We start from the raw sequence: 19,726 nt of genomic DNA on the forward strand, positions 1-19,726 counted from the left end.
TTGCAAAGATGGTTAATTAAACTAGGTGAAATACAATATTAATATAAATTACGTGAAAGGAAAGGAAAATAATATGTAGCCGATTTTCTAAGTAGAATAGATAGTAACACAGGCAGAGATTCATTCATTGGAAAGAAGACTAACATAAGCACAAATGCTACAATCCACTCTCAAGAGGAGGAACTAAATGATCATTTTCCAATTTTACACACTATTGTAAATCGCTTCAATACACAAATCATTTTAACAAACAAGAAAATTATGGAATCTGAAGAACTAGGAAACAACACGAAGAAAATTTTTATTAGCGCAGAAGATATAAAAAATAATAATTTCATGAGATCTTTGTCGTAAGCACATAAATAATAGTGGAAGAAGTAGGTATTTTTTCTTATTTAACCGATAATCAGTACAATATAGTTCAGCAAAAGCTTATTCAAATATTTAATAGACATGTAAAGTTTTTTAGATGTGAATTCCATGCTAAAGATATGAAAAATGAAGAACAAGTTTATAAACAAATTGCTCAATATCATAAAAATGAAACAGGCCATGCAGGTATTAACGAAAATTATGAAAAATTGAAAAAACTAATATACAGGAAAAATTTGAAAGTTTTGATTCAAAAATATATAAATAATTGCGACGTTTGCAATAGAGCAAAATATGATAGAAAACCTTTAAAACCAAAATTTCAATTAACGAAAACACCATCAGATATAAATGAAATAGTTCACGCGGATATATACATAAATAAGAAATGTTACTTCCCTACTTTTATAGACAAATTTGCGAAATTTGCTATGGCATTTCAGCTAGAAGATAGAAACAGTATAACTATTATAGAAAAGCTTAGATTATTCTTTTCTATCAAAGGTAGACCCAGAATGTTAATATTAGATAATGAATTCAACTCAATTAACATAAAAGATTTTTTTAGGAAAGAAGAAATAGAAGTTCATTTTACAAAACCAAACAGTCATACTGGGAATTCAGATATCGAAAGATTTCATAATACTCTGTCCGAAAGAATTAGATTCCTAGAAATTGAAAAACCAAGCCTTTCGACAGCGGAAAAAGTATTTCAAAGCATAGAATGGTATAACAAATCTTATCATTCTACAATTAAAGCCACACCTCTTGAGGTTATAAATGGAAAAACTGATAAGAATTTGATTAAAGACACTATTCAGAAGACTAAAGAAAAATGCATAGGAAAACTAAATAGAAATAGAGAAGAGTTTAATAACACTCAAAAAGAAGGTTACGTAAAAAATTATAAAGCAGTTCGGCACAAATACAGAACAAGGTATAGAAAATTACCATTAGATAATATTCACCAAACAAATATTAACGATCCAAACAAATTTTAGGTCAAATACATCTTCAAAATAACATTGATGATAGCAATTGTAATAATTAACAATGCAGCCAAACTGGAAAGTACATGAAATACATACCGACAATGGATACGCAGAAATTATCACCAACACTAAACAGATTGTTACATCATCTGACCTCGTAATTCACATAATTGACCCTCATGAAATTCTTTACATACTAAATAATATAACAAAAATCTCGCAAACATATTCACATTTTACATTACTACACCTATCTATTGAAATTGAAATCTTGAGAGGTAAAATCAAAACATTAATCCCAAGAAAAGAAGTTAGTAGAAAAAAGAGAGGGTTAATTAACGGTATAGGTTCTGTACATAAATTTCTATTTGGAACGATGGATGATGGAGATAGAATAGATATTCACCTTAAGAAAGTAGATGAAAATTTACATAATTCAATTACAGCTCTCGACCACCAAATAAAAATTAATAATTTCTTTTCGAACACGTTTACAAAATTAAAACAAATTATTGAAGACGAAAGAAATAATTCTTTAGTGTATCAAGAGAGAACAGACAAAATATTGATTCTTCATGAACAAACAATAAAGATAAACATTCGATAAAGACGCAGTAAACCAGATTCAGGAAAACATTATTTCAGCAAAAAATGGTATTTTTCACCCAAGCATTTTAACAAATGAAGAAATTTATAATTACAACATAGACCTCAACAAACTTCAATATATAAAATTATGCGCCTTGGAATATAAAGAAAATTTGTTCCAATGTTCGTAGTCAAAATCCCAAAAGAATTTCAATCAGGTACAATTAAAAACTATTATTCCTATACCAAACACAGCGGGTAAAGAAATAACAGCAGAAATCGAAAATGTTTTGAATACAAAAATGTCACTTATAAATTCGAAGAAGCTAAAACACTCAATGAACTACAAATTTCTAAACATTGCATCTACTTATTAAATTGTGAACTTATCAAAAATAGCATTACAGAAATTTTACAAATTGATGAAGAAACTATTTTAATAAAAAATGCAAATGGCATAGAACTAAACCAGAACTGCGACAACAGAAAAATTAAGTTGAAAAACACTACATTGATTCATTATAATAACTGCACTATTAAGACCCTATACCAAACATTCTCAAATACTAAAATTTCATACAATCAGAGATTCTATTATCCAAACTATGATACTCACAATTTCACTAACAAAATTACAATTAACGACCTTGTATTTAAAAACAGAAAGAAAATTTAAAAGAAATTAATGAATTAAAATATCACAAAAATATCTCTCATATTGGAATATCAATTTTAAGTATTATTGTGATTATAATAATAATTTTAATATCTTGTAAAATTAAAAAATGAAAAACAATACTATTCAAACTCAGGAGAGTTTTCCATTAAGGAGGGAGGAGTTATGTGTGCACTATCATCCCAACCAGACACCCACACAACAAAAATACTATAAATTGGACAAAATAAAAGATTAAAGAAAAACAAGTAAACATTACAAAAAATATAAGATAACAAGTAGAGATAAAGAACATAATGCAAATGTATACAAACATGTTTTGGTCCTTATGTTTGACTATAATGATAACCCAAACATTATCGGGTAAACCCCACAGCCATGTTTGTTTGCATTCAATAGAAAATAAGATTACATTTTACAAATATTGTATTCATAATGCAAATGTATACAAACATGTTTTGGTCCTTATGTTTGACTATAATGATAACCCAAACATTATCGGGTAAACCCCACAGTCATGTTTGTTTGCATTCAATAGAAAATAAGATTACATTTTACAAATATTGTATTTCATAAGAAAATAAACAAAACAAAGAAATAGATTAAGAAAATTGTAATCACTTTAGTAGTTATATAAGCAGAACATAACTTGAAACATCAGAGAATAAAATATAATGTCATAGAAACAACATCATTGGCATTTTTATTCCTCCGCTCGAACAAACCTAAAACTTACGCACTTTAAATTATCCCTATTAATAATATAAATGCGAAAGTAACTCTGTCTTTCTGTTACTCTTTCACGCCTAAACGGCTGAACGGATTTTGATGAAATTTGGTATGGTGATAGATGATAACCTATAAATGGTCATAGGCTATAAATAATTACGCCATCGTTCTTAGGGGATAGGCAGTAAGCAGATAACTAAATTGAGTTAGTGATTTTTAGTCGTTTTTGTTGGGACTTTTGCTCTTTCATGTCTAAATGGCTGAACGGATTTTAATGAAATTTAGATGGTTACCTAAAAACGGATATAAGATCAAAATGATCACGTCATCGTACTTAGGGGGTAGGAAGTAGGCAGAAAACTGAATTGAGTTAGTGATTTTTTTTATGGTTTTTGCTGGGAGTTTTGCTCTATCATGCCTAAACGGCTGAACGGATTTTGATGAAATTTAGTTAAGAGATTGATAGTACTTAGTTACATATTTATTATTATGTAGGTAGTTAAGGTAGCTGTTAGATGTAGGTATTTTCTTAACCAATTATTCATATTTATAGGTTTACTCAGATACGTATTATTTTTTATTTTTCCAGTCGCTTTCATTTGTTAATTCTCAATTCATGTGCATGTTCATATGTAGGTAGCATATTGTTTATGCTACATGGTATGGTATTGTTTTCAAGTGCACATGTTGTGTGACCTTGCAGTTGCTAAAATGTATTCTAAGAAACCATGGGTTATCATATGTAAACATTTTATCTTTAGTAATGCTTGTGTTATTATTGGTTGAATGCTATTGTTTTGCATTACAATGCAATTAAAGGGGTCCCGGTGGTCTAGAACGCTCAAATTAAGGGTGTTTTATGAATTTTTTTTAAGGTTTAAAAAAAGAGCAATCGATTTAAAAGTTTTACAGTTTATTTATACACTTATGAAAAGTACAAAAATATTTTTTTGTTAAATAAAAAAAATTTTTAACAATATTAAAAATGGCGTCCAAAAAAAGCTATTTTTGGACCAGTTTTAGATCGAAAAAAAAATCGAAGTTCTTAAAATTGAAATTTGATTGTAGTCCCAGCGATAGATATTGATCTTTTAAACACCATATTAAAATTTCAAGTGATTCGGATGGATACTGTTTTTTTTCATCAACGGCACGCAAAAAAGTAGTTTTGAGATAAATGAGTTTAAAGTATCCATTCATCGAGCCCCTCGACCGCGCGCTACCTGCTAAAACGGCTATAGAAGCTAAAATAATGTGAATATCCTTCCAAAAATTTTACAATATATTCTTAAAAGACTATACTTTCGAACCAACCAAAAAAAAAAACGATGTTGTGAAAATTCTAGACCACCGGGACCCCTTATATATGTGTCTGTTTATGTATTTGCTTCGTACTGCCTCAGCATTGGCGAAGATAAGCCTGTTCAATTTATTTGAACATAGTTGTTTAGGTTCAATACGTTATTGATTGATTTAGATATTTAGGTTTTAAATAAAACGGTTTGCTTTATCGAAATTTTTATAAAAAATTGTCTTACGTTGTAGTTTTTAAAATTACAGATTTAAAAAATCTTTAATTATTGCTTTCGATATGCCACGCAAACGTAAATCCAATCTAAGTCGTAGTTCTAGCAGAGCTCGAACTGCAAAAGTTGCTAGAAGCAAAGAATCTGAAGAGAAGACTCAGACGCGTCAGATGTTAGATTCTCAGCGCCACGCATCTCAAAGGGCCTTTGAAACGTTTATGCAGACTCAGGTCCGTCAGACCCTGGATGCTGAACTCCACGCATCTCAAAGAGCTTCTGAGACAGGGGAACAGACTCAGACACGTCGAGTTTTAAATGCCGAACGTCACGCGTAGTTGATTGCGGCAGAGACTGACGAAGATTCACAAAGACGACGTCTTTTAAATGCTGAACGGCAGGCAGAAAGAAGACGTACGTTTTCAATGAGTACGTGGAAGGCATTTAATGGTGCCGCTTTTGAGTATGACCCTTTGATCGACTACGTGAATCACCGATTGGTTATCATTGAGAGAATGGAAAAAAGTGCAGATATAGTGAAGCACTAAAATGGAAAGAAGTAACTCCAAGTATGTGCTGTTGTGGTGGAAAGATTAAACTTCCATTACTTGCGGAGCCAGGGGAACCTCTTAAATCTTTACTTTTATACGACAGTAACGAATCGCCGGTGTTTAAGCAGGACTAGAAAGTGTAATTTTGCTTTCAGATGACGTCATTTGGTGTAGATAAGGAGGTCGTAATGCCTGGATTTTTTCACCTACTTTTACCATCCAAGGACTGGTGTATCACAGGATTGGTTCCTTACTTCCCGCAAATAATGAACAACCAAAGATTTTTGCAACTTTATTTCATGGGCGATGAAGAAAACGAAGCTGATCGCAGGTGTCAAAATATACAAGAAATCGAAAGGGATACTGTTTTAAAAATCCAGAGAATGTTGCATGAACATAATCGCACACCGAGTGGGGAACATGAAGGGCGGTATAAAGCACCGTTAATAAATGAAGTCGCAGCCATGAATACAGGCGAACAGTTTGCTTCCCGTGATATAGTTTTACAGGCCCGAGATGACACATTGACCAGGGTGCCTGATACTCATACATTTTATGATGCGTTGCAATATCCGATCATATTTAGTAAGGGACAAGAGTGGTATCACTTTCAAGTTCCTCAAATTAATCCTGTAACAGGTCTTCCCTTGCATAACAAAAAGGTTTCATGCATGGATTTTTACGCCTACAACATGATGATACGAGAAAACAACTTTAACATTTTACAAACATGCAAGCAACTGGCCAATCAGTTTTACGATGACATGTACGTTAAAGTTGAAAGCGAGAGGTTACGGTACATGTTTAAATGAGTTAAGCATCTACCCCCTATACACGGTAAGACTGGCGCATCCTAATAGAAAATCTGAACTCACCACGTCCGATGACACCATATCCATACATCACCACACAACACAACTGATCAAACAATCAACACACTCAACAAAAAAGATGGGAAAAGGGATAGCGAACACAATTCGTTAAACACTCCTCGCACATCAACTTTCGCTTCGATACTGCGCCGCGTTAACGTTTTGCACCTCTAACGCGATTTTTCCAGTTCCACGGCACCTCGATCGCCACCTTCGGAAGATATTACTCCGACTTGAAGTCCCAACGCTTATCTCGCCGATATTTATAATAAATAACTTTATAAAATATACATTTACGTTATAAATAAAAGTTAAATGGGTTGTGAATTTTAAATCCGTACGCATTTTTATTTACTAAAGTGAAAGTGATTAGTACATATGTTTATTTTCAAATTTGGCAGCAAATTGTACATGGTCCTTCGAGCCTAAAAGACAGGCACTATAAATTAACAGCCACAAAACGAACCACAAAAAAAAGTAAATAAACAAAAAATAAAGACTTCTCACGAAAATCGAAAAAAAACAGGAACAAAACTAGTACAGTGACGTGCAGTGGCAAAAAAAAAAAACAAGTATACCCATGTATATGTACATGTGTATATAATACTTGAAGTGAAAAAAAGTACCAAAAGAAAGTGCAGAAACTAACAAAAATATGAAATAAATCTAAGAACCTAAATAAAAGGTAATAAATAAATCAAAGAAATAAATATACTCAAAAATATATACTCAAAAATACAAACATACATATTTACAAAAATATAAATATATATTGCAAGAAAACAAAAACAAAACCACTGTGCGCGAATTTAAAACAAAATATAATAAACATTTTCAACAAACAAAAAACAATAAAAACAACACACAGACAATCGGGCGCGAACACAAAATATCTACTAACAATAAAACAACAAAAACTATAAGCCGTTCTCGTATCCAGCAAACTTCAGGAGTGGAAAAGGAATTGGAACAAAACGAAGTGAGCGTATTTATTTCATTTCTTTTGTTGCGGCAACTCTTAGTTTATAGGCGAGGGGGCGACGAGGAGAGGAGAATCGCGCCGAGTTTCCAGTGTTCAGCAACTCGCTTTGTGCTCTTATTCGTAACAGTTCGCTGCGACGTTTTTCGGCATTCGTGTTCTTTCTTTCGCAAAAATATATGCAAATGCAACAAACACAAAAATTAAGCAAATCAAGCATTTACTTGCGAAAATTTCCCTCAAACCCCTTCTGCTTAATAAAGCAGTAACCAGGGCAGTGCCGTCTCAGCCTCGAGGCAAATAAGGCAAGTGCCTATGGGCCCATCGGTACTTAGGGGCCCACTAAAAAAATTAGAACAACAAATTTCTACTTGTTGAAAGACAATGCAAAAAAAAAAATTATATGTATGATCGCGACGCAGCGTAAATAAAAAGAACAAACAAAAATTACTCAAAATTATTTATTTGCTTATGCGAGCCACTTGAAAAGCACGCTTAAACAACAACAATTTCTCAGAAAAGCAACCGGCGTCAAAGCAAAATTTTTTTTTCAGCAATTAAAATATTTTTCAAGGGTAGGTTTCAGCAGAAGCACATCATGTCGGCGCCACAGATTAACCGTTATGTCATTCAGAAAAAATTATATACGAGCAGACAAAAAATATAAGAATATTTGCTTCTGCTGAAGACAATTTACAACAGTGGTCGGCAAAATTTCATTTCCAGCAGCAGTCGACGCTCTGCTGACACACATGTTCCATAAACTACTTCGCGCAACGCACGATGATGTGTGTTCGGCTATTGCGTCGCTGCTAGTACTGCAAACAATGTACTACAAACATGAAAACAAATACCAGCACAAAAGCAGCAAAACGCATACATGCTACAAAGCCCTCAGTAGCGTTTGCGTGCCTCTGATTTACAATAACAATTATGTTACGATCATTAATGAACGTTTGTGCAAACAAGAAATGTTTAAATTCTTTCTTTCTGTTATTTTTATGGCATTGCAGCAGCGCATTTTGCGAGAAGCATTTGAGAAGCATTTTTTCTATTTAAAATTTAAATTCACTTGTGCAAATGCTCTTAAGCTGTGAAGTGCTTTAAATAATTAATAATATTAGTAATATAAAGAATTCATTCATAACCGGAATTTTCTCAATATATTGTTTTGCGGAACAAAAAGGTATGTACCTATTCAAATTATTATTTTTATTCATTATTTATTTTTGTTTATTTAAGGCAAATAATATGTCTGACAAACAACATGAAAGTGGAGCACAAAAACGTTAAAAACGAGAAGAAAACGCTGCTTAGCTCAATGAGCAATTGAAAAAAAACACCAAAACTATTCCAACATGGTTTTACTCGCAAATCTGAGAATCAATCTCAGCATCCCACCACAACAATATCTACTTTAGAGCCAGAACCGCGAACTGTACAGTGTATAGAACAGATTGGCGAAAAACAAGATGAAAGAAATTTTAAAGGTGCAGAAGAGAAAAATGAGGAAGCGGTCTTAGATTGCATAACCGAATGTAATTTAGCAGTGGAAAAAGAAATGGAATACCAGAGTTATATTGATTTATGGAAAAATATCACAAACGAATTTTGGTGTACTAGTGATTCAAAAGAATGTCAACATTTTGAAAGTTACTTTTCTGCTTCATTACGACATTATGGCAACGGTGAAAATCGAAATCTTACCAGTTCTATTTTTTTTCGTAATCATATAAGTGGGTGCAAAATTAAAAGAGAGTGGCTAATGTATTCTCCATCTACTAGGAATATTTACTGTTAAGCATGGTGTTTCTCAAAAACAATCACAATTTCAAAATGGATTTTCTGATTGGAAGAATGCTGCGCAACGAATTCAAATGCACGAGAAAAGTGAAGCGCATGGAACATGTGTGCAGACATTGATACGCAGGCGCAGTACTCTTGGACGGATTGATTCCTCTTTGGAGATTCAATTCAACAAAGAAAGAGAATATTGGGTAAATGTATGTATGTCATCGGATTGTGTCAGTCATAAAATTTATTTCATCTCGCGGATTAGCATTTCGTTGGCAGAATGAAATACTTGGTTCACAACATATTGGTAACTTTTTGGGTATTTTAGAACTATTGGCGCAATATGATTCCTTCCTCAGTTCACACTTACCTAAATATGGAAATCAAGGAAAGGGGAAAAATTCATATTTATCTGCAACCATTTGTGAAGAAATTATTGAAATCATGGGCGACAGAGTTGTGAATGATATAGTGAAGGATGTTATTGACGCCAAGTATTTCTCCTTAAGTGTTGATTCAACGCCAGACATAACACATACTGATCAGTTGACTTTAGTTTTAAGGTATGTTTCGAATTTAAGCGGAGAAGTAATGGAACGTTTTTTAACATTCATTCCAATTGAAAGCCACACGGGGGAAGACATGGCTAACATAATTTTAAATAAATTTAAAAAAATTAATATCGACATAAAACATTTGAGGGGACAATCTTACGACAATGCATCAAATATGTCCGGTTGTTATAATGAGCTTCAAGCGCATATTAAAACAAGTAAGGAAGGGCTAAGTTCGGGTGTCACCTAACATTTTATACTCTCGCACGATAAAGTGATAATCGAGATTTCATTATCAGTCATTTACATATTTTTCAAATACCGTATTTGTGTAAAGTTTTATTCCGCTATCATCATTGGTTCCTAATGTACTTATATATTATACAGAGAAGGCATCAGATGGAATTCAAAATAGCGTTGTATTGGAAGAAGGCGTGGTTGTGAGTCGATTTCACCCATATTTTGTACATATTACATACCGAATTTCATTGAAATCGGTGAAGTAGTTCCAGAGATATGGTTTTTAGTCCATAAGTGGGCGACGCCACGCCCATTTTCAATTTTTAAAAAAAGCCTGGCTGCAGCTTCCTTCTGCCATTTCTTCCGTAAAATTTTGTGTTTCTGACGTTTTTTGTTAGTCGGTTAACGCACTTTTAGTGATTTCCAACATAACCTTTGTATGGGAGGTTGGCCAGGTTATTATTCGATTTCTTCCATTTTTGAACTGTATATGGAAATGCCTGAAGAAACCGACTCTGTAGAGTTTGGTTGACATAGCTGTAGAAGTTTCCGAGATATGTACAAAAAACTTAGGCGGGGCCACGCCCACTTTTCCGAAACAATTGCGTCCAAATATGCCCCTCCCTAATGCGATCCTTTGTGCCAAATTTCACTTTAATATCTTTATTTATGGCTTAGTTATGACACTTTATATGTTTTCGGTTTCCGCCATTTTGTGGGCGTGGCAGTGGGCCGATTTTGCCCATCTTCGAACCTAACCTTCTTTTGGGGCCAAGAAATACGTGTATCAAGTTGCATCATGATATCTCAATTTTTACTCAAGTTACAGCTTGCTCGGACGGACGGACAGACTGACATCCGGATTTCAACTCTACTCGTCACCCTGATCACTTTGGTATATATAACCCTATATCTGACTCTTTTAGTTTTAGGACTTACAAACAACCGTTATATGAACAAAACTATAATACTCTCCTTAGCAACTTTGTTGCGAGAGTATAAAAAATAATCCGCTCGCACATTACGCTCCGTGTGCTGCACACTCATTAAACCTAGTTGGAGTACATGCTGTAGAAAGCTGCTCTCATTTTTCGGATTCATGCAAACACTTTACAACTTGAACTTATCGTTGGGGGACTTTGCTTAAATGTCTATCAGAAGATGCTAAAACTAAATCTGGTTCATCATTTGTTCTGATAAACCTTCTGACACAAGGTGGTGTGCTAGAGCTGATGCCACTAAAGCTTTATCAAATGGATATGAGGGCATATAGCAAGCTTTACATGACCTAATAAACAACGTAAATCAGAAACCAGAAGTTATTCACGAAGCTAAGTGCCTATTAAAGGATTTAAATAAAAAATAAAATGTTGTAATGTCTGTAGTTTGAGTGTGTTATTCTAGCGCGGATTAATGCTGTTAGTATATCTTTACAAAACAAACAAATTTAATTAATTTCTGCAGTCAATCTTTTAAAATCGCTGTTAGACTTTTTGATCGCAGAAAGAGAAAATTTTGATTACTACCTTACTAAAGCCAATGAGATTATTGATACTGAGTGGACTGATGAAAACCAACGTAATAGGAAACGAAAAAAAATACTATGAAGGAAATGCAGAAGATGTTGTGTTTAGAGGACAAGATAAATTTAAAATGGAAACATATTTGCCAATATTTGATAGGCTTTGTGCAGAGTTGAAAAATCGCCTTGAAGCATACTCAGAAATACAAAACTTGTTTGGATTGCTAACAACGCTTTTAATAAAATCTGATGAAGAATTGAGGAATGATTGTGAAAAGTTTAGAAAGTGTTATTTCGAAGACATTGAATGTGACTTCGCTGAAGAAGTCGGCTCAGGAGTCTTATAAAAAAATTGTTGATAATATGCCACAATCTTCATTTCCTAATGTCATGACAGCCTTCAAAATATATACATACATAGATGTCTGATGATAACAAATGCTACGGGTGAACGTAGCTTTTCAAAATTAAAATTAGTTAAGAACTGTCTACGTTCATCAATGACTCAGAATCGCTTAAATAGTCAAGCTGTCATGGCAATAGAAGATGATGTATTAGAAAAAATCGACTTTGAAGATGTTTTAAAAATTTTCACTACCATGAAACTTCGAAAAGTGAATTTATAAAGTAAGCTATTCTACTATGTATGTAACTCGAATGTCAAGAAAAAATTATTTTTATGATTTAATAAAATACTAAGTTTAATGTTTATGTAATGTTTGTTGGTTTAATTAATAACTGTTTATTAAAAAAATAAAAAATAAAATAAAAATCACATGGGGCCCATTAACATGGCTTAAGACGGCCCAGAACCAGGGTTGCATACGGGCAAAGGCAAAATTATTATTAAATAGGATATACAACAAAACAAATAAAAACTCAAACATCCATACATACATATATGCATAACAATTTACCTCGTTATACAAATACGCTATATATAAATCTAATATCCGATGCGCCTATGAACATATAAGTAACAAATATAAATTACAAGAAGCCCAAATATTGATTTATTATCAACAAAAATATAATACATATATGAAAATCTTCTTACCTTTCTATACTAAATTTTAATATACATACTTACATATATCTGTAACTATTTACATTCCGTTTTAAATCACGCTCTCACTTTTTCGAAGAAATATAATAACTTATATACAAACATACGGCAAGGAATCTGCATGTGACACATATTAATACAAACACATATTCAAAGTCCATATTGGCAGCTATTCAGCAATACCTCTTGTTCTTTGGCAAACAAAAACAAGCGGGATTGCATACAACAGCGAATTGATCTCTCTAACGAGCTCTCAATTGCTTACAAACAAATCATAACAAACAATTCGTGCATACTTACATATGTACAAAGCATATTGATCTCTTCGACGAGCTCTCAATTGCACAAAGCATAAGCAACTTCATACGCACATACAAACATACATATATGTAAGTCCAAGTATTAGGGTGTACCTAAATACAAATATTCGGACATTAAATATTTTAATTAATAAAAAGTACGGGTTTTTAATAGCAATTAACAATTCAAATAAATACAAAGCGATATTAATAGAAACACGTTTTGCTAATATTATCCGAAATAATAAACTCTTATTTACATAAAAGAGTATTTCATTTTCTATACTTTATCGCTTCATATAGATACTATAAATCAGTTTACTCTGAGAAAAATTTTAATACACAATATAATAAAAATGGTTAATAACGGAAAAAATCAAAATACACCTGCAGCAGCTATACGCTCAAAACAGGCTTGCCTCTTCACCGATTCACGAAAACTCGGAATCGTTATTAGAAATAAAAAGCCAAGCGGCTCATGATTCTGACAATTCAGATCTACCACAAAATTTTAAATCATCGGCTTACGATATTTTTGAAAACTTGTTAGACCAATATGAAGAAACAAAAGCTATGATCTCCGATCAATTAAAGCTAATAAAAGCAATTGCATCTACTCCACATCCGAGAGAAGAGCTGCCACAAATGCAGCAATATCAAGAGGCAAGTTCAGGCATCCAATTCGAGTTGCCCGCTTGTGACACAGCAACCTTTTACGGAGGTTATGAAGAATGGCCGTCCTTCCGGGACATGTTTACGGCCGTGAACATAAACCATCCTCAATTATCACAAGCGCAAAAATTGTATCACCTCAGATACAAAACTAAAAGTCAAGCAGGCATAATAGTAAAACAGTTCGTTCTTAATGACGATAATTGCAATTTGGCTTGGGAAGCTCTAAAAGCTAGATACGGAAATGAAAGAGTACTGGTCGATAAACAAGTAACGACACTACTAAACTTGCCTAAAATCAAGAAAGGAACAAGTGAAGAACTTGTAACACTACAATCCACTGTTTCTAATTGTTTGTCAATTCTAACGACACAAAATATTCCCACAGACAGCTGGGACCCAATTCTGGTAAACATTTGCACCGCCGCATTACTAGAAAAGTCGTTACTTCTATGGGAGCAATCGCTCTCATCACGAAAAAAGTGCCAGACGTGGCAACAAATGAAAGATTTTCTCACCAACCAATATGAAATTGGGGAAAGGTTAGAAGAAAAAATAATCAAAACTAAGAACACTAAACATGACCAAAATAGAAGCTTCAATAGACCCCAAGTTAGTAACAAAAACAATTTAAACAAAAACTTTCACAATCGTTCACATCTGAACAACGAAAACATATGTCATGCGAACTATGCACAAGGGGGCATAAGCTTAAAACTTCCGAGAAGTTTAAAAAATTGAATGTCAATGAAAGGAACAACTTTGTCAGATCAAAAAGACTCTGTACAAACTGCTTGTCCCACTCACACAATCTTAATCATTGCAAAAGCAAATTTAATTGCTCATATTGTCACAAAAGACACAATTCAATGCTTTATTACAGCAGATTTCCCCTCTCACCCTATAAAAGCGCTTATAAATCAAGAACCACGGATTTAATTACAAAGGTAAATCCCGAAAGCCAATTTACTAAAAATTGCCGAGAGACACCATGTTGCTCAAAGGCACAAAAAGTTCAAACGCTGCACAGCGAAACACAAAGTGGACTAGTTACCGAACTAGTTACAACCATACCAACTCAAGTTGAGTACAATACAAATAAATACCTTAATTCACAATTAAGGAAACTTAAAACGCTAAAAGATCAGTATTGTGAAGACTTCTCTAAAGCTACAACTACTCGATCAAATAATGGTCGGTACGTTGCACGACTACCACTAGAGCCACAATTTTCCAATACCTCACATATTGGTAGAAAAAAAAACAAAGTAAGATTTCGGTCTAACAATATTAAAAACTCACATATGTATATGTATGTATGTTACTTTTCGACCCCGCAGGATGGCTTTCGCCAATAATGGAAAAAACCCAATCCTGAATATATCCTTCAGCGGTGGCGGCCTACTAAAAACCAAATTAGTGCATACTCACTTAAACACAATATATAACAAAATTAGAAAATAGACATTTCTCATAAAATATTGCTTAATACGTAGTTCCTAAATTCTCAAATGGAATAAAGCAAAAAACTAACAAAAGCAGAGGTCGATCTTATCGTCCCTACATAAGCGCTCCACATATGGTTAGTGTATGGGAATCTGTTGTACAACTTGAACATCCCACTTAAAAAATTATAATTCTAAATGAAGCCGTTTGCAATTACCGCCTACTCTCTCGCAAGATCCCTCAAATTTCATAGTCCTAAATGGGGCTAAGGTGTACCCATTCTGGCCACATCTGAGCCAGGCGTGGAGTTACTATCCTTTATAAGCCGGTAACATAGAAAAGGCAAATAATAAACAACCGATATTCCATACCGATAAAATAAGAAATGTTAAATAAACGCCAATGAAATGAATAAAAGCAAAACAACTCATACACTTGTAAACCGTAATAATGACTCCCCAAAAAAGCAAAATAAAATATCAAATAAAAAAAAAAGTTGCTTCTCTTAAATACAAAATACCTTTGTGATGTTTAAATCAAAATCCGTTCTCTGCACACCGGAATAAATGTGAGTATATTACAACTCCATCATCAAATACTTCTGTTCTCAGAATGTATTCTGCGCCTCGGCTACTCCATCAGCAGTACGCCAAAATACAGATAGCAACATATTCGTGGAAAACTGGGCGAAATATTCGCCTAGGGGGCCCAGGATGTTTAAATGAGTTGAGCATCTACCCCCTATACACGGTAAGACTGGCGCATCCTAATAGAAAAGCTGAACTCACCACGTCCGATGACACCATATCCATACATCACCACACAACACAACTCATCAAACAATCAACACACTCAACAAAAAGGATGGGAAAAGGGATAGCGAACACAATTCGTTAAACACTCCTCGCACATCAACATTCGCTTCGACACTGCGCCGCGTTAACGTTTTGCACCTCTAACGCGATTTTTCCAGTTTCACGGCATCTCGATCGCCACCTTCGGAAGATATTACTCCGACTTGAAGTCCCAACGCTTATCTCGCCGATATTTATAATAAATAACTTTATAAAATATACATTTACGTTATAAATAAAAGTTAAATGGGTTGTGAATTTTAAATCCGTACGCATTTTTATTTACTAAAGTGAAAGTGATTAGTACATATGTTTATTTGCAAATTTGGCAGCAAATTGTACAGTACATATCATTAAATCAAACTAAACTAAGAGCAGAGAGATGGATGTAATCATCTTCAAGACGCTGTGGCAACTGACGCTAATTTAAATCCAAATAACTTAGGTCGCATGGTCATTTTACCGTCTTCATTTGTAAATAGCCCGCGGTACTTACACGAATATACTCAGGACGCGTTTGTTTATGTCCGTACACATGGTCGCCCTGACTTATTCGTCACCTTTACTTGCAACCCAGCCTGGCGCGAAATAGTCAATGAGTTGATGCCGGGGCAAAGCGCGATAAATAGACATGATGTAGTCGCAAGAATTTTTAGACTAAAAGTTAAAAAACTAATGGATGTGATTAATAAAGGCCGAGTGTTCAGAGAAGCGCGCTGCCTTATGTACTCTGTCGAATTGCAGAAACGTGGACTGCCACATGTCCATATATTATTGTGGTTAAAAGATAAGTTACGACCCGATCAATTAGATAACATAATCAGCGCTGAAATACCGGATCCGGATGTCAATTGACAAGACTCTCCCATGACATTATTGTAAAAAATATGATCGGTGAATGGGGACCCGAAAATCCACAGAGCCCCTGCATGAAAGACGGAAAAGGCACAAAAGAATTTCCTCGCAAGTTAGTGAAAGAGACCGTTCACAACGACCACGGATACCCGCAGTATCGTAGAAGAGCGCCAGCAGACGGGGGACGAACAGCAACCGTGAAGCTCTGAAATGGTAGCGACGTTACGGTTGATAATAGTTGGGTAGTCCCCTATTCACCAATTTTATCAAAAATGTTTAACGCCCACATAAATGTTGAGGCATGCAGTTCAGTACGCGCCATCAAATATATCTGCAAATATATAAACAAGGGTAGTGATCAAGCTATTTTCAATTTTAGAAATACTGATCTTGCGAATCCCGTAGATGAGGTACAAACTTATCAGTCTGGTCGGTATGTCAGCAGCAACGAAGCCGTGTGGCGTCTGTTAGGATTTCCGTTGCACAAAAGGCATCCCACCGTGATGCATCTCAGCGTGCATTTAGAAAATGGTGAACGCGTTTATTTTAATGAACATAATTTCCACGAACGAATAACTACTTCGCTAAAAACCACTCTCACTGCGTTTTTTGATCTTTGTATAGAGATGAGTTTGCAAAAACTCTTCTTTATGTCGAGGTGCCGAGGTATTATACTTGGCATGCAAGTAGGAAAACTTGGAAACGCCGCATTCAAGGTACATCTGTTCAGGATTGGCCTGGCGTCAAATCTGGAGGTGCTTTAGGACGAGTTTATACAGTTCATTTTAGTAACATGGAACAACATAACAAGAGGATTACTGGAGAATAATAACCATTGGGATGTGACACTGGATGAAACTGCTCAGTGTAGATCAGCAGGCAAGATGAGAGCGCTATTTGCTGTATTAGTAGCGACATGTGGTCTTTCAAATACTCAATAATTGTGGCACAAATACAAAAATTTGATATATTACACAGGTTACAAGAGCAAAATCCCAATGTCACGTACAGTGATATAATTTACAATAAGGGTCTGACAAAAATTGAAGACCAGGTTAAAACAATTTCTGGAAAGGATTTATCAGATTATGGAATGAACAGTCCACAGAGAACCGAGGAAATCAGTAGCGATTTTATACGTTAACTAGATTACGATACTGCTTCCCTACAACAACAATTAACAGAGTCTGTTCCACGTTTGAACCTAGAACAAAGGTTAGTATTTGACAATGTTGTCAAAAAAATCGAAGATGGCGAAGGTGGTTTGTTATTTTTGGATGCTCCTTGGGGCACGGGAAAAACCTTTCTTTTAAACTTGCTTTTAGCCCAAATCCGAAAAGATAAAGGAATTGCTGTAGCAGTTGCCTCTTCCGGAATAGCCGCCACTCTGCTCAATGGTGGTCGAACGGCACATTCGGTGTTTAAACTGCCATTATACTTAGCCCATGAAGAAATGCCAGTCTGTAACATAAGTAAAAACAGCGAGCGTGGACGTATGTTGCAGCAATGTAAATAGAAGAGCAATTAAAGCTCTAGATCGGACTTTGAAAGACATCACGAGTAATCCAAATATCATGGGGGGGATTGTGGTACTTTTAGCGGGCGATTTTAGACAGACTGACTTTGCCGGTTATCACTAACGGCACCCCTGCAGATGAAATAAATGCGTGTTTAAAATCGTCAATGTTATGGGTGCACGTAAAAACGTTTCGTCAGTCTACAAATATGAGAGTGCAACTACACAATGATGTACAATCTGGACAATATTCTGCTGCTCTTCTTAAAATTGGAAAAGATTGTATGGCAAAGGATGGTAATGGCATGATTACATTGGATCGTGAATTCTGCAATGTTGTGCATAATCCAGATGATCTAAATAACTTCGTCTAATGGTGGGACAGATAAACGAGCAAATTATGTCACGGTAAGGTGATATTGTTGAGTTTTTCTCTGTAGACACTGCAATGGATACTGAACAAGTAACATCATACCCTGTAGAATTTCTTAATTCTTTAGAGCTGTCGGGAGTACCTTCAAACAAACTAGGCGTTCCTGTCCTTTTAAGGCGGAATTTAGATGCACCAAGACTATGTAATGGCACACGGTTGCAAGTAACATACCACGGTCGCAATATTGTAAAAACAATCATTATGACTGGAATGGCAAAATGAGTGAATTTTTTAATCCCCCGTATACCCATTATTCCGACAGATTTACCATTCCAGTTTAAGAGATTACAGTTTCCGCTGAAAGTCGTATTCGCTATGACGATAAATAAAGCTCAGAGGCAAACATTAAAAGTAGCCGGCATTAATTTAGAAAATAGTTGTTTTTCTCACGGACAATTATACGTGGCTTGCTCACGTGTTTCAAGTCCACAGGATCTCCATCTGTTGGCCAGAAAGGGAAAAACAAAGAACATAGTTTACAAAAATGTACTACAGTAATAAAGCCTCTTATTTTTAGCTTCTTACATTATTATACTACTTACATTAATTTAGTACTTCCTACACAGACGATGTTGCGGATGTTACACTTCTAACATCGGGGGTTGGCAGGTAGGTAGTTAGTAGTATTTTAAACCGATTTACGTTATTTACTTTTTATATTTACTACGGAAACATTCGGAGCTATCCTTTGCTTAGGTTGCTTTTGAAGAAATTTTGATGTGAAGTTGAGGACCGGAACACGATAGTGAAACTTTGTTGCATGGGGACTTACAGCCGGGAGAAAACGAAAAAAGTTATGCGGACGAAGTCGCGGGTAAAAGCTAGTTTATATATAGGTTAAGGTGTCCTATTTGGATGATCCATTTTCCTACCCATTTTCTGATGCTGGGTTATGTTGAAAATCGTTTTGTTTTTCGCAATTTCCCCACTACCACCGAGGTATGCAAATACCGTGTTACCGATATTATTTTTGGGTGCTCGGTTCCCCAGGAGGGCTATATCACCTATATACATTGTATATAAATAATTTTATAAACTACCGAGCTTTTATTCTACAGAATTTCTAAAACGCACTGATTTTGACAGTTCGTTTAAGCGTTATTCTTCTGGCATCCCGCCTTTTTCACTAACTGCTGATTTTGGTTTAATGCCAGCTCAGAAAAAACATAATACAAACATAAAAACATATACAT

Source organism: Bactrocera tryoni, unplaced genomic scaffold, assembly GCF_016617805.1.
Source record: "Bactrocera tryoni isolate S06 unplaced genomic scaffold, CSIRO_BtryS06_freeze2 scaffold_11, whole genome shotgun sequence".
NCBI classification, from domain to species: domain Eukaryota; kingdom Metazoa; phylum Arthropoda; class Insecta; order Diptera; family Tephritidae; genus Bactrocera; species Bactrocera tryoni.